We start from the raw sequence: 14,608 nt of genomic DNA, 5'->3' as shown, positions 1-14,608 counted from the left end.
AGCCAAGCTCCTTACATGCCAAATTGGAAACTGGAAGTGTGTTTTCTCTATTTTCCTGTTTATTGTCATTTCACCCATTAGAATGTGAGTTTCATGAGGGCAGGGCTTCTAGGCTGTTTTTATCTGTTATTTATAAGCTGTATCCCTCCTGCCTAATCCAGGGCCTAGCACGTACGAGGGCCTCAGTGAATATCTGTGCTGAGTGAATTTTCTCTATTTCTTCATTCATGCATTTAATTAACATGCTATATAATACAACTTAATATAATTGTCTTGGTTCTTTTGGGCTGCTATAACAAAATATCAGCTTCTAAACATTAGGATTTCTTTCTCACAGTTCTGGAGGCTGGGAAATCCAAGATCAAGGCAGGTTTGGTGTCCAGTAAGGGCCCACTTCATAGTTCACATGGCAGAAGGGGAAGAGAGCTCTGTGGGATCTCTTTTGTGAGGGCACTAATCCCAGTCAGGAGGGCTCTGCTCTTATGACCTAATCACCTCCCAAAGGCCCCACTTCCAGATATCATCACACTGGAAATTAGATTTCAGTAGATGAATTTTGGGGGGAGATACAAATATTCAGTCTATGATAAAATTTAATATAATTGTACAATTGTATAATTGCTTGTATAGTAATTGTATAGTAATACAAGCAAATATACAATTTAATATAAGTGCTTTATGCTTGAACTGCTGATGAAAATCATTTGCTAAGCAAATTAATGTGGTGGGCCAGATTGATTCAGGGTAGTGCTCCCAATCTTTACCATATCATGGCACACACAGAAAATAAAGTGTTTATGTAATAACCAGCCAGTGACTCATCTCAAGGGCCGAAGGTCTCGATCTCTAGGTCCACTCATCATCTGTATGCTGTACCATTTGGAAAACTCCGCTTTAAGGGTAATGTCTAACCCACTAAGGAGACCAATCTGTTTGGCTAGACCTATGTGAATGGTTCCTAAGGACTCAAGAGAGCTAAGGCCAGGGAGGAGGGAAATGGTGGTCAAGATCCAACGGTCAATTCCTCTTAACAGGTAAAGCCCTCCCCAGTTTGCTCTCTCCTGTCTTTCCAGTCTCAGTTCCCGACTCCTGCCCCAAACCTTATATAATGCTGCACCTGCCTGGCTTTTGCTGTTCCCTCTTCCCACCCATCCTAAATCATTAGGTCCCCGGCCACAGCCAGGATGTGTTTACCAGCCACCCCCATACAGAATCCCCTCCCCCGCGTTCCCAGGGTTTGGGTCCACAGCACTGCATTTGAGCTTCTGACCCAGAATTTTAAAGTTTGAAGTAATCTCAGAGACGGAGTCCAACCTTCAGTTTTCAGATGAAACACATGGGGCCCAGAGAGGTAGAGGGACTGTGCTGGCCACAAGACCAAGCCCGGGGTAGCCTTGGGACATGTGTGTTCTGGTCCCCTGTTCTTTCCACTACCCAGTTTAATCTCTCTTTTGCCAATCATGACACTTGATAATTTATTCACGGGTGAGAACCTACTCATTGGAGAGTCTATATGATCTGTAGCAACTGCCAGATGGTCCTTAATAAAACATTAATAAAGCAAAAGCAGATGACGTTTAATAAAGTATATAAATAATAAGTATCATACAAACATGCCTGAGAGTCATCAAAAAGCATTTTCTCTGGACTTCCTAATAATAATCATCAGACAAGACATAAAAGAGGAGAAATCAGCCTCTAAATTGTGAGCTGAGAAAATGTTTTAGGTTTTTGTAGATATTATGGATAATAATAAAAGATTTTAAATTTATTTTTATCCCAGATTTCTTAGCCCTACAATGACTATTATATGGCAATTTTAGAAGAAATGACAAAAGCTTTAATAGAAACAAAAAGGAAGTCTTACAACTTTCTCCTCCCTTAAAATTTTAGCCAAAGCTGGACTACCCGTTTTTCCCACTTTTCTAGAAAACGATTTCAAGAAAACATAGAAAATACTACATTTTAATATCAGGGCAATAGAAATCATTAGACTGGCCTGCAGGGATTGTATCAGAGTCAGTACTCCAGAGAACCTTTAGGAACAGAAGTAATAACCTATTTTGATTGATTATTAATTTACCTGAAGGCGAAAAGTAGAACTTTCAGAATTATATTTAGATGTTTGACTTCTTCCCCCCAATTCACTTATTAGGCAGTAGTCAAAATTTAGGGCTTGGACTCAGACCTCAGTTTAAATCCTAGTATCAATTATGCCAGACTTGTAGGCTGTGTCTCTAGGATTTAGGTTGTTTCATCTATAAAATAGGGATAATAATGCTTCATAGAGTTGTATAAAGATTTAATGAAATAATGTACATAAAACACCATGCTGGACACAAAGGAAGCATTCAAAGGATATAGCAATTATAGATCTCCAGCCTGGTGCCCACTGTCCTAAATAAGCTAAAAGCAAAGTTGTGAAATAACTAGAAGTTTTCTTTCCCTAACCCTCCCATGTATCTTTCAACTTCTTGATCAAACCCTGCTATCCCAAAAGAATCTGCATCAATTTTTATGTCTTATGTGATTGTTTGTTGCAGTGCGAATTCCCTTGGGGATATTTGCATTCCAGCCTATTTCTAAATCCAGAATGTGCGGCTAATCATTGTTAGAGGGAATGTTTGGCATTACCCTGGTGCCAGCAGGGTTTTTCTGGGGAGGAAGGAGAAATAAGAAATAAGGGAACTTGCAAGCATGCTTGTTTGGATTATCAGGACCCTGTACTTCAGGGTCCTGATCAAAGACTGGTCTTTCCAAAACACATTTCCACATAATGTCCCCGCCCAAATCAGAATTACTGGGTTCTTTAAAAAGCTTCTTTAGCAAGTCAGTCCTCAATAGTTGTGAGCTTTGTTAAGTTTCTTAACGGCTGTCCAAAGTGACGGTGGGATGTGCTTGTTTGGTTGGCTTTTGCTGAGTGTATTAGAGTTCTCCAGGGACGCAGAAGCAATAGGATACAAGTGCCCCTTGAACAACCCGGGGGGTGGGGGTTACGGTTAGCTTTTGACTCCCCCAAACTTAACCACTAATAGCCTACTGTTGACTGGGATGCCTTACCAATAACGTAAACAGTTGATTAAACATTTTATATGTTATATGTATTATATACTGTACTCTTATAATAAAGTAAGCTACAGGAAATGTTAATAAGAGAAACACAAGGAAGAGAAAATACATTTATCATACTATATGTCTATTTATTGAAAAAGATCTGCATAATAGTGGACTCGCTCAATTCAAACCCATGTTCACGGGTCAACTGTATATCTCCGTAACTATATAGGATAGATCTGTATAGACATAAAATTTACTAGGAAAATTTTTCTGTATATCTATGTAGAACTACAGATGCAGATAGATGTATCCTATTGGTTCGGTTTTCTTCTATATGTAGACATCTGGATTATATCTATATATGAGGAGATTTATTTTAGGAATTGATTCACGTGATTACTGAGGCTGATGGTCTCACAATCTGCTCTCTATGAGCTAGAGAACCAGGGAAGCCAGTGGTGTAATTTAGTCAACGTCTGAGGGTTGGAGAATCAGGAATGCCAGTGTCTGAGGGCAGAACAGGGATGTCCCAACTCAGGCAGAGAGGAAATTCACTCTTCCTCCCGCTTCCTGTTCTCTCCAGTCTCTCAAGTGATTGGAGGATGCCCACCTGCCTTGGTGAGGGCGTCTGCTTTCTCCAGTCTACAGATTCAAAGCTACTTCCAGAAATACCCTCACAGACCCACCCAGAAATAATGTCTAACCAGCTCCCTAAGCATCGCTTAGCCCAGTCAAGTCGACACATAAAATTAACCGTCAGTGTTGATGTTTTTGTTGTTTTTAATATGAGAACGTCAGCAGAGGAAGGTGGATTTGCTTTCAGAAAGTGAGCCTCCTTGAGTTGTGAAGTCCCTGGGTAGCTAAGTCCTCCTGGACGTCTAGTTTCTCAGAGAAAACTAGCCTTGCAGTGAGGTGACAGGTACAGTTCTTCTGGCGGAGAAACCAAGCGTGAAGATTTCAAAGTAGACTGTTAGAGAGAAAGAAAGATCACCTCTACGGACAGTTTGAGACAAAGTAAAAAGCTTTCATGGTGTCAAAGGTGCTCAGATGTGGCAAGGGCTCAACTTCTGGAGCTCTTTTCTCTTCCACTGTTCAGACTAACACATTTATTGTATTGGTGTTTCTTGCAGTCAGTCAGGATTGAGTCAGATGCCAAGATAACTTTTTTTCTTGCCAAATTGCTTTTTCCACTGTAATTAGCCTTTTTAAGAACCTTGCTAAACCACACATGTATATACAATTCCCCCTTCAACTAAAACTCAGCTAAGAGGTTTTATCAGTAATAACTGTTGAAGATGAAAATCCCACCCTCATCCGCTTTTTCATCAGTTTCTCCATGTTTTCTTAGCTATCCTTTAAACCAGGTGTAGGATGAAGAAAGGTTTACTTTTTTTCATAGGATGTTATATAATCTGAAAATAAATGATCAAAACTAAAAATGGTTTAGCTATCTGGGTTGCCCATGTTGGGATCGTTTATAAAAGCTAGGAACTTGGCCAACACCTGTTTGTCCTCTAAAAGTGGTTTGAGGGGCACCTGGGTGGCTCGGTCATTAAGCGTCTGCCTTCGGCTCAGGTCATGGTCCCAGGGTCCTGGGATCGAGCCCCACATCGGGCTCCCTGCTCCGCGGGGAGCCTGCTTCTCTCTCTCCCACTCCCCCCGCTTCTGTTCCCTCTCTCTCTGTGTCTCTCTCTGTCAAATAAATAAATAAAATCTTAAAATAAAATAAAATAAAATAAAATAAAATAAAATAAAATAAAATAAAATAAAATAAAATAAAATAAAATAAAAGTGGTTTGAAGCAGAGTCTGCTACTGCTCTTGGAAACTGACTTCCTCTTTTTTTCCTGGGCACAAAGCCTACGTTTTCCAGCCTCCCTTGTGGCGAGAGGGACCGTATAACTAATTTCTGGCCAAAAGGAAGGTATGCAAAAGTGCCAGGCCTGTGAAAAACCTCCCATGAGAGAGCCTCTAGGTTCTTTCCCTCTCTGCCTGCTGGAGACATTCGTGCCCAGAAAAACCGGGCAGCCTTGAGCTGAAAATGGCAGCGCCTCTACCAGTCTGGTTCCTGAAGGAACAGAGACTACCCTGCTCCCTCACTACCTCCCATACTCTGGAACTGTCTTCAATTGTTCATTGAGAAAAAATAAGCTCCTATTATATTTGAGCCATTATCATCTGGGGGTTTACTTGTTTAGCTTACCCTACTTGACTGGACCTGGATACCTTTCCTCCTCTACCACGTTCAATGGTCTAACCAAACCTTCCCATGGCACCTGATCATTGAACTTCTCACCCTGTATCCTCATTGTTTATCTGTCTTCTTTCTCAGATATACTCCCAAACTCTATGAGGACATGAACTAGATTTCCCTCTCTCGCTATTATAGCCCCAGTAGCTAATATAGGGCTTGGCATACAGTACGTCCTTAACAAATATTTGTTAAATTAACAAAATGCTGGAAGTATGGACTTTGCCTTTCTCTGTGCTAGATATAGCTAACTTAGATGCTGGACAAACTTTAAGGACAATGATAATGGGGCAAGAAAAGCATGTACAGCTCTGAATTGCACTACTCTTGAATGTTTCTATAAACCTGACATCTGGTGGATGACTCCTGGTCTTCACTGCAACTCTCTTTAATGCTAACAATGATATGTGTTTCCACATGAACAATGGACAAAAATGTACGAGTTTTTACTAACTTTAATATGATTCTCTTTCATAAAAACAAGTGTGATAGATTGAAGGTGTCTGGAAGTTCTTTGTTGTTTCTCGCACTGAAAGGTAGAGTATAATCCCCCCTCTCTATGAATCTGGGCTGGCTTCAACTATGGAATGTTGTGGAAACTGTATGCCAGGTCTTCAGGGGCTAAGTCATAAAACATAGCTTCTGCCTTGTTTCCTGGAACACTCACTTTTGGAGCCCTGAGCCTCCATATAAGAAGTCTGATTTCCCCAAGACCACTATGATAAAGAGGCCACGTGTTGGGGGGTCTGCTTGATAATCCCAGCTGAGTGCTGCTTTCCAGCCATCCCTGCCAAGGCTTTGGACACGTGGGTAAAGCCATCCGAGACCCTCCAGGCTAGGTCATTCACTAGCTAAATTCTCCTGAGTGATCCCAGTCAGAGCCACATGGAACTGAAGAATCATTCAGCTGAGCCCTGCCCAAAATTCTGACCCGCAAAATCCTGAGATGTAATAAAATGGTTGTTATTTCAAGTCATTAAGTTTTAGGTAGTGTGTCATGTAGTAAATTATAATTTGAACAACAAATTACTTCATTTTTTAAAAAGATTTTTTTTATTTGAGAGAGACAGACAGCACAAGCAGGGGGAGGGGCAGAGGGAGAGGGAGAAGCGGCCTCCCTGCTGAGCAGGACCTCCCGCTGAGCAGGACCCCTGAGATCAGGTGAGCTAAAGGTAGCCACTTAACTGACTGAGCCACCCAGTCTCCCGCAAGTGACTTCTTTTCTTTATTTGTTCCCAATAATATTTGCATTGAGACTTTAAATTTTGATAATTTTTGTTGGTCATTTGCTGGCCTCTAGTAAATTTTTCTTTTCTCCTGCCTGTATCTATACCTTGCAATTGAACAAGAGATGGTTGAGACCCTGAAAGAAATAGGCGTTAATTCTGGGCCGTATTTAACCCTCCATAAAGCTTTTTATTTTAAAGCAGTAATTGGTAATATGCATTGGCATTACAGTTTCCAGTTAAAACACTTTTGGGATTCAAGGAGATAAATTGGTTTAAAAATATATATCAATGTATGCCAAATTTTATGTAAATTTATGTTAGTAGCTATGTTCCTCTGGGAAGCAGTCAATATGGTAAAAGACAAAATTATACATAGGTGAAAAATTTTAGACTCAATTTAAAAGTGACATTAACTAGACGGTAATTAATAAAGAAAAGGAAATTAACTTTTATTGTGTACTATGTGCTGAGTGCTTTTTATACATTTTCTCCTATAATCTCATGAAAACACTATAGGTGATTTTTAAAATAGGAAGTCAAAAATTTGCCTAAGGTCACTCAGTTGGTAATGGTAGACTGGATTTGACCCAAATTTGTCTGATCCCAAACCTGTGTGTGTTCTTTTTCTTCCACAGTGGCTATTCATCTAAAAGAGTCCAGGTGTCTCCAAAAATGACTCCCAAAGAACTAGAAGCCATACAGAGCTGGTTCGTTAATATGTTCATTTATATCATGCACCCCATTAATGAATTTCATCACTATAAAAGTATATCAAATCAGTGTGTTATATACCTTAAATATATACAGTGTTATATATCAGTTATATCCCAACTGAAAAAAGAAACTTAGAGGGTGTCAGATGATCTGTTTAAATCTTGGCTCTGTTTCTTCCCAGCTAGGTAAGCTTCCTGGCTTGTGCCTTGATGTACTCATTTGTAACTTGGACTGCCACTCGGTTGCTGTGAGGATTAAATGAGTCAATCAGTGCATGTAAGGAACTCAGAACCATGCTTCATGATAGTAACTAGAGAGTGCTATATAAATATTAGCAGCTAATACTATTATTATTATCCTTCTCAGGCGTTTAACTGAAAGGCAATGGATGGGACAAAAAGAGGGAAAGAATTTGAAGCCCCTAAGTAACCATTGCCACAGAAAGCTCATGCACCTAGCTAGAATGGGCTTAGGGGCTTGTTGGCAGGGACTTCGTGAACATGCTGTTTATAAGGATATTGTTAAGGCCTAGGTCTGATAACAAGCCAGAGTTATCACTATACCATTTTATGAACACAGAGAAGCAATAGCATGGATGAAAAGTCTCTTTCCAAAAGCCAGCACAGAGATTCTTTTTGTCTTCCAATACCTGTTAGTTTGGCAAGACAGAGGACCACCTCTCTCAACCATTTCTATTTATTCACTCGTCCAACAACCATTGATGGTTGCACAGATATAAGACCCCGCAATCTAGTTGGAAAAACAAACAAGAGGACACATTAATTAAACAATTATTTACTATTACCATGCAGCAGGTACTATGCTAGGTGCTGGGTATAGGGAACAAAACAGACAAAAGTCCCTACCTTCATGGAACTGACATTCTAAGGAAGAGAAAGATAATACATGAAGTAAGTATGATGTGTATAGTCTATCAGATGGTGGTCAGTGCAAAGCAGACAAATAAAGCAGGCAAGGAACTAGGGAGTGTTCCAGCAGTTCGATGGACTGGCTGTATTTTTAATGTGACTAATCAGGAGGGCTTTCCTGAGACAAATACAAGAGTGGGGTAACTGCAAGGGATAGGCTTAGATCATATGCCGCCCCCGCCCCCCCCCCCCCCCGGGAAAGCCCTGCCTCTTTCCCAGCCCTGTGGACGGCAGCAACAAAACTCAACACTCCTGAAGGCAAGTTCTCCAAGGACAGAAATTTTATTTTTTCTCATTCATTGTTCTCAGCTCAGCAGAGTACTGCTCAGAAAAGATGATCCATAAATACTGACTGAAGGGATATAGTGCTTCAGTCAATCAGCGAGCCATTTTTGAGCACCACCTGCGCTCAGCTTCACTCATTCACTAAGCACCTAGTAAGGGATGCTGGGCGCTGCCCTCGAGGAGCTTAGAATATAGTCGCATGAATTACTAATAATGTCAGGACCAGTGTGGGCACAGTCACACCACAAATCCGCACACTCCGCGGCCCGGACATCAGGGGCTCCCACAGGTTAGAGCAGCCTCAGACTTGCCCGCTGGAACCGGGAAGCTACGGTGCCAGGCGGCACCCAACTCCGGGTGACTGGGCCCGGCAGGCTTCCAACCCCACGGTACTGAGGGCGGGAGAGGAGACCTCGGGGAGGGAGGCCGGGCCCACTCCTCTGCTGAGGCCCCGGCCTCTCCCCGGTGCGCCCCAGGCCTTGGATCCCGAAAAGCGTGCGGGGACTTCGGCCAAAGCCGAGCCCCGGGGTGTCAGCGACCGGCGTGGGCGGAGTCACGCGAAGAGAGGGAACCCTCCGGCTCTGGGCCTTCGGGCCGGTCTCGGGACGCCGCCCGCCGCACCCGCCCCGCCTCGGCCGCGCTCGGTCCCGCGCCCCCGGTCCCGTCCGGCCGGCGGGCCGCGGCGCAGGGGGCGGCCACCGAGCAAAGGTTCCCGCCGGCCCGCCCCCTCCCGCCGAGCCCCCGCCCCCGGCCCGCCCAGCGAAGCTAGTCCGCCCGGGCCGGCGCGGGGCGCCCAGTGCGCGGCTGCGGGGACCCGGCGGCGGCGCGGGCAGGTGAGTGCGGCGGCACGGGCTCCGCGGCGGCTCCGGGTCGCGCCTGGGCGGGCGGCCGTCCCGGGGAGCCGAGTCCTCGCCTCTTCTCTCTCCGGGACGGCCCTCCCCGCCGGCGCCCCTAGGGGAGACGAGGCGGTAGGCTGCCCCCATCGCGTGCCCCTCTCCCCCCTTCCCCGCGGCCACTTCCTTCCCGGGCTGCTGGGAGGGCCGGTACCTTCTGTCACCCCCTGTCCACCAGCCCTCCCCACCCCTTCATTCTTTGTCCTCCCGTTTCCCCCGGGGTGTGCAAAAGCTTTCCCGGCTTGCGGGGCGTGTGTGCGGGAAGGAGAGGCCGGAGCCCACAGGAGTTGAGACTGTGGGCAGGAACGGTTCGGTTCCCTCAGTCGCCTGAAATTGGGCCCCAAGCCTGCAGAGAAGGCCAAGCCCCCCTGGGTGTCATCGGCAGGGGGCGGGATGACATCACAGGTGCTCGCGTGGCTGCCTTTAGGCCTCGAGGTGCGGACCCCCTGGGAGGCCACCGGGCATCTGCGCCCGAGAGGGAACGAGGAGGGGCGGCTCCTCCAAAGGCGTGTGTTGTAGAATGTTTGAAAACATCCCTCCTTGGGCGCCTGCTCTGTTCAAAGGAGTGAATAGGATGGGAGGACCGGGTGTCCGGGCATCGTAGCTCTCAAGGGGCCGACAGACAGCGAGTCGGAGTGGAATGAAAGAAGCGATGTGAGGCCGGAGAAGCAGCTGAAGCAATGTAGAATAAATTGATGCTTGTCGAAATCACCAACGCGCTCTTCCTATAAAGGAGAACAGCCGCGAGAAGTTGAGCCCAGGCAGTTAGAGGGATCTGAGAAATAGGGCCCCGGCTCCCAATTGCTGTCCCATAGATCGCCTGCTTGGAGACGAAGTTTTGCATTTTCCAGAAGTGTTTTTCTTTTTGTTCTCTTTGAACCCTCAAGGGGACTAGCGAGTTCTCTGTTCTGAAACCCTGTCTCTTCTGTTACCCACCCCACTTCCCAAAAGCTTTTGTCACTTCACGCTCACTCCTTTCTCAAGTTCATGCCTGTTTTGTGACCATTTTTGAAAAAATCTCACTGATTTTTATCTTAGAAAGAAGTAATGGAGTATCTTGTCTTTAATTTGTCTTATAAAAATGAGGTCAGGCACTGGGCTGTGAGCGTGGAAGATATAAAAGGATGACACCTGTTTTAATAGACTAAACTTCAAGTTATTTCTAAAACTAAAAATAATTCAAAATGGCTATTAAGTATGAGACAAGTACAGCAATGTCTCATTTCCCTGCATAGTGAGGACATGTGTCCCATAACTGTGATTTTCACTTCCACTATAACTGAAGTCTACCCTTTTGAGCACACTTTCTTATTTTATAAAATGAATCATGTAGCCCAAAGTTTAAAAAGCTGACTGAGGAATCTGCAAAGCAGGGTGGCCAAGGGCTCAGGCTTCGGAGGCAGGTGGACCTCCATTGGAACCCTCCCTTCGCTCTAATTCTCTATGTGACATTCGGTGCCCTCCAGAGACCTCCAGGAATGCACATAGAGTTGGAAAAGTTGGGTTTATCGCTTGTTGTAGCGAGAGAGACCTCACACCATGGGGCGTCTCAGTAGGTTGGTGTTAGAAAGGAGTTACAGCCTTTAGGCTTGTTGGTGGTTGTGGGGAGTTTAAGGAAACAGAACTTTGCTCTGGATTGGATGCTGTCAGGAAGAGGGAGAATTCTATTGAGTATCTTCACAAGGAAGGCTGCAGTGAGGCAAAAGCCTTGGTTGGCCAGGAAGCAGCAGTCAGTCATTAGCCAGGACTGGTGGCGGTGTTTGGGGGGGGCGGTGTTTGGTCGTTTTTGTGGTTTGGACAATGTTCATATTTTGGCTGAGGTCAGACGAGATTATGAGGGGGTCTTGTTTTTGTCTTAATTTATCATGACCACAGAGTGGCCTTGCTTGATGTTGCTCTTCTGAGACATTGTTCGTGTTCAACAGGAGAACGCTGGGCCATTGCCTAGCAACACCAGGGTTGGCTGATATTACCAGGCCAGCTCGCGGGTGTCGGGGCTGGTTTGGTTTTTTGTTTTGTTTTTTTTCTTTTTTCTCTCTTGTGATTTGGGCAAGTTACTTGACATCTTCAAACTTCCACATCTGTAAAATGCCTACTCAGGGTTGTTGTGCAGATTAAATGAGGAAATGCGTAGCAAGAATTCAGCCCAGTGCCTGGCACACCACACATACCCACCATACAGTTGTTTCTCTTTAGTGTATTTTGATGTTGAGGTTTCTTGCCCAGAATTACACAAGCAGAAGCCCAGTGATCAACCAGAGCTGCTCTAGAGAAGAATCCCGAATTGGGAATGAGGAAGAACTGGGTTCTTTACAGCTCAAGGATTTGATTAAGAATGGATGCTAGTTATAGTATATTCTCACACAATCATTACCTTGGCACCTACTTTTAGGATTCTTTGTTCCCAGGAGCCGGTTGCCCCAGTTGGCCGTGTGCCTTTCTGACTTGGCATTGTCTTGCTTTCTGGGTCTCTTCCTTCGAGATCTGTTGTCCAGGATTCTGATTTAAACTTACATATCCTTACCTCATTGCTTTTGACTTTGAGTTCTAATTGCTTCGAGCTGGGAAACCACAGACGTAGGTGAGTTAACATCCAGTGTAATATTAGTTTCAGGTGTACAATTTAGTGATTCAGAACTTCTGTACAACACCTGGTGCTCATCACAGCAAGTGCCCTCCTTAATCCCCACCACCTGTTTAACCCCACTGAGCTAATGGGATTCTTAAGGCCCTGTGTGAGAGGGGATCTGTGGTATGGCTGTGAAATGCAATGGATTCTTAGGTCATGAGTGATTTGAGCTAGAGCTCTCATGAGGCCATTTTTGTCTACGTCCAGATTGGAACACACTGGAAATTTGAATCTGACGTCTGACTTACGGTTAATTGAGACTTTCTTGTGCTTGTATGTGTCAGGCAACTTGGGTTCTAGATCCTTCAGTTGGCCCTCGGCATATTATTTAATCTTTCCTGGCTAGGCAGTTACTTCAGATGTTTGAGAATGGTATGGCAACTTACTGTCTTCCAATGCCACATGATAAACTCTTGTGTTAAATTTCTAGCCTATATTTTAGCTAATCCCTCTATTATATCAAAACCTCCTAGGAATAAAAAAACCAATAGAAAATGGACTAAGGACACAAACAGTTAAGAAAAATAATAAATTCTTTAAACAAAAGATGCTTGATTTACGTTAAAATAACGTACCCTAAGAATATACCGAGGTACTGTTTCTCACCTACGAGACTGACAAAAATATAAAAGTTTGATAACAGACTCTGTTGCTGAGATTTTTCATACCTTATTGGTGAGACTACAAAATGGTACAACCCCTAAAATTACAGATGGGTTTACCCATTGGTCTAGCAATCTCTTTTTTTTAAAGGAATTTCTTTTTTTTTTTTTTTAAGATTTTATTTATTGGTGAGAGAGAGCGAGCGCGAGAGAGCGATAGAGAACAAGCAGTGGGGAGGGGCAGAGGGAGAGAAAGAGAAGCAGGCTCCCCGCCGAGCAGGGAGCCCAACGTGGGACTCAGTCTCAGGACCCCGGGATCATGACCTGAGCCGAAGGCAGACGCTTAACCGACTGAACCATCGAGGCACCTCTAGCACTCTTGTAGGAATCTTCCTTCAGTTTCTCTTGATCATGTATGAAGAAGACATATGTTCAAGAGTATTTAGTGTGGCATTTTTATAATAAAAAAAATGTAGGAATAACCTATGCAATCAGCAGTACAGGACAAACAGTGGGGTAGCCACATGGTGGAGTATTATGCAGCTGCAAAGATGAATGTACTAACATGGAAAGATCTCCAGGATATATTGTTACATGACAAAAAGTAACATACAAAACAGTGTGCAGACTCCTTTGAACTTATATTTGTATAAAGAAACACCAAGGTGAGATACCTACAGGGGAGAGCCATGGAAAGAGTAGGTAGGACCTGGGTAGGAATGGGATTTCTCAGTGTGTATTTTTAAACACTGTTTAGATATTTGAGCCATGTAATGTATTAGGTATTCAAACATAATAAGATAAAAGAAACCTCTAACTTTAACTTCACAGGAATAAACGGCGTTCCTTGATTGAATAAGCCTGATTCAATTAACCTATAAACCAGTAGCCACCGGCATTAACTCTTCTAAAGCAAACTACCCTGTCAAGAAGGCAAATTGGCTGTATCTGATGGTAGATGGAAAAAAATTAAAAATTAATTTAGGAGTTCCCTTTCTTTATCCTCTAATTCCTCTGCGGAGGATTAGCATCATTACAAAGGCTTTGCCATCCACAGCAGATGGGTTTTGTTGTTTTTTAATGGCAAGTCTGTCTTCTTCAGAAATTTGTTTAATCTGAAGGGAAGTTAGTGATGTCCCTCTCAGGTAGTCCCAGAAAAGAATAGAAACCATAAAAACAGAGATTCTGGGGCGCCTGGGTGGCTCAGTTGGTTAAGCGACCGCCTTCAGCTCAGGTCATGATCCCAGAGTCCCAGGATCAAGTCCCACATCGAGTCTGCTTCTCCCTTTCCTGCCCCTCCCCCTGCTTGTGCTCGCTCGCTCTCTCAAATAAAATCTTAGAGAGAGAGAGAGAGAGAGATTCTGCTACCAATGGAACGCTGAGGCAGGTTCTGCTGTGGTTCTTCTCTTGGACAAGCAGGATGGCTTTCCACAGGTCCTTGGGGAGACCTTATTTTGTGAAAGAGGTTCTTTCCCTGTGTTGCGCAAAATAAATCTTGCACGCTCTCCTACATACACTTTCAGCAGGTACTGTCTTACCATCTCCCACCATCCTGCTTCCTCCTGAATTCCCTTTCTTGGTAACTGGCATCTCATTGGCCAGCCCACACCTGAGATACCTGGAGGCCATCCTAGGGAGTCTCTTTCAACACCGCTCTCACATCCAACCAGAGTTCTGGGGAAACCACCAAATCATCTTTTCTATCCTTATGCATGTGACATAGTTCAGTATAACCATTTGTTGTCCATCTCTAATCTTGTTCCCTTCCAGCTGATTTCCTGTTTTGCTTCCAGAACATCTTGCTAAGTGACCGCTTTGATTGCATCATTCCCTATACAGCCCCTCCCTCTGAAGGCTCTTGCTGCCCAGGGCCCAGCAGGGGAGGCACTGCATGGCCTGGCCCGAGGCTTCCGCATCCCTGTCCTTTGCCCTTCCCCACTCTAGAAACAAAGCAGGAACCAGTCTCAGAGCTTGGAAAAGCGAGGAAGTGGCAATGGGCCTATTAACACAAAATGATGTC

The 14,608-nt window shown here is 44.4% G+C and overlaps 1 protein-coding gene across 7 annotated transcripts in view; it reads left to right on the top strand.

Annotated features, from left to right (window-relative positions):
• Positions 1-14,608, top strand: part of GSDME (gasdermin E) — a 120,077-nt gene that overhangs the window by 16,091 nt on the left and 89,378 nt on the right. For 6 of the 7 annotated variants that reach the window (XR_003516399.2, XM_027573505.2, XM_027573502.2 and 3 more), the window contains exon 1: positions 9,240-9,297. The exons of the other annotated variant lie outside the window; for it this stretch is intronic. The gene's annotated coding sequence lies outside the window, so the exon portion shown is untranslated. Of the gene's footprint in view, positions 1-9,239; positions 9,298-14,608 lie in introns of those variants that run through there. 7 annotated transcript variants of the gene reach the window in all.

This window comes from Zalophus californianus, chromosome 12 (assembly GCF_009762305.2).
Source record: "Zalophus californianus isolate mZalCal1 chromosome 12, mZalCal1.pri.v2, whole genome shotgun sequence".
Taxonomy (NCBI): Eukaryota; Metazoa; Chordata; class Mammalia; order Carnivora; family Otariidae; genus Zalophus; species Zalophus californianus.
Note: the sequence above shows the minus strand (reverse complement) of the source record. Positions and strands in the feature narration are given on the sequence as shown.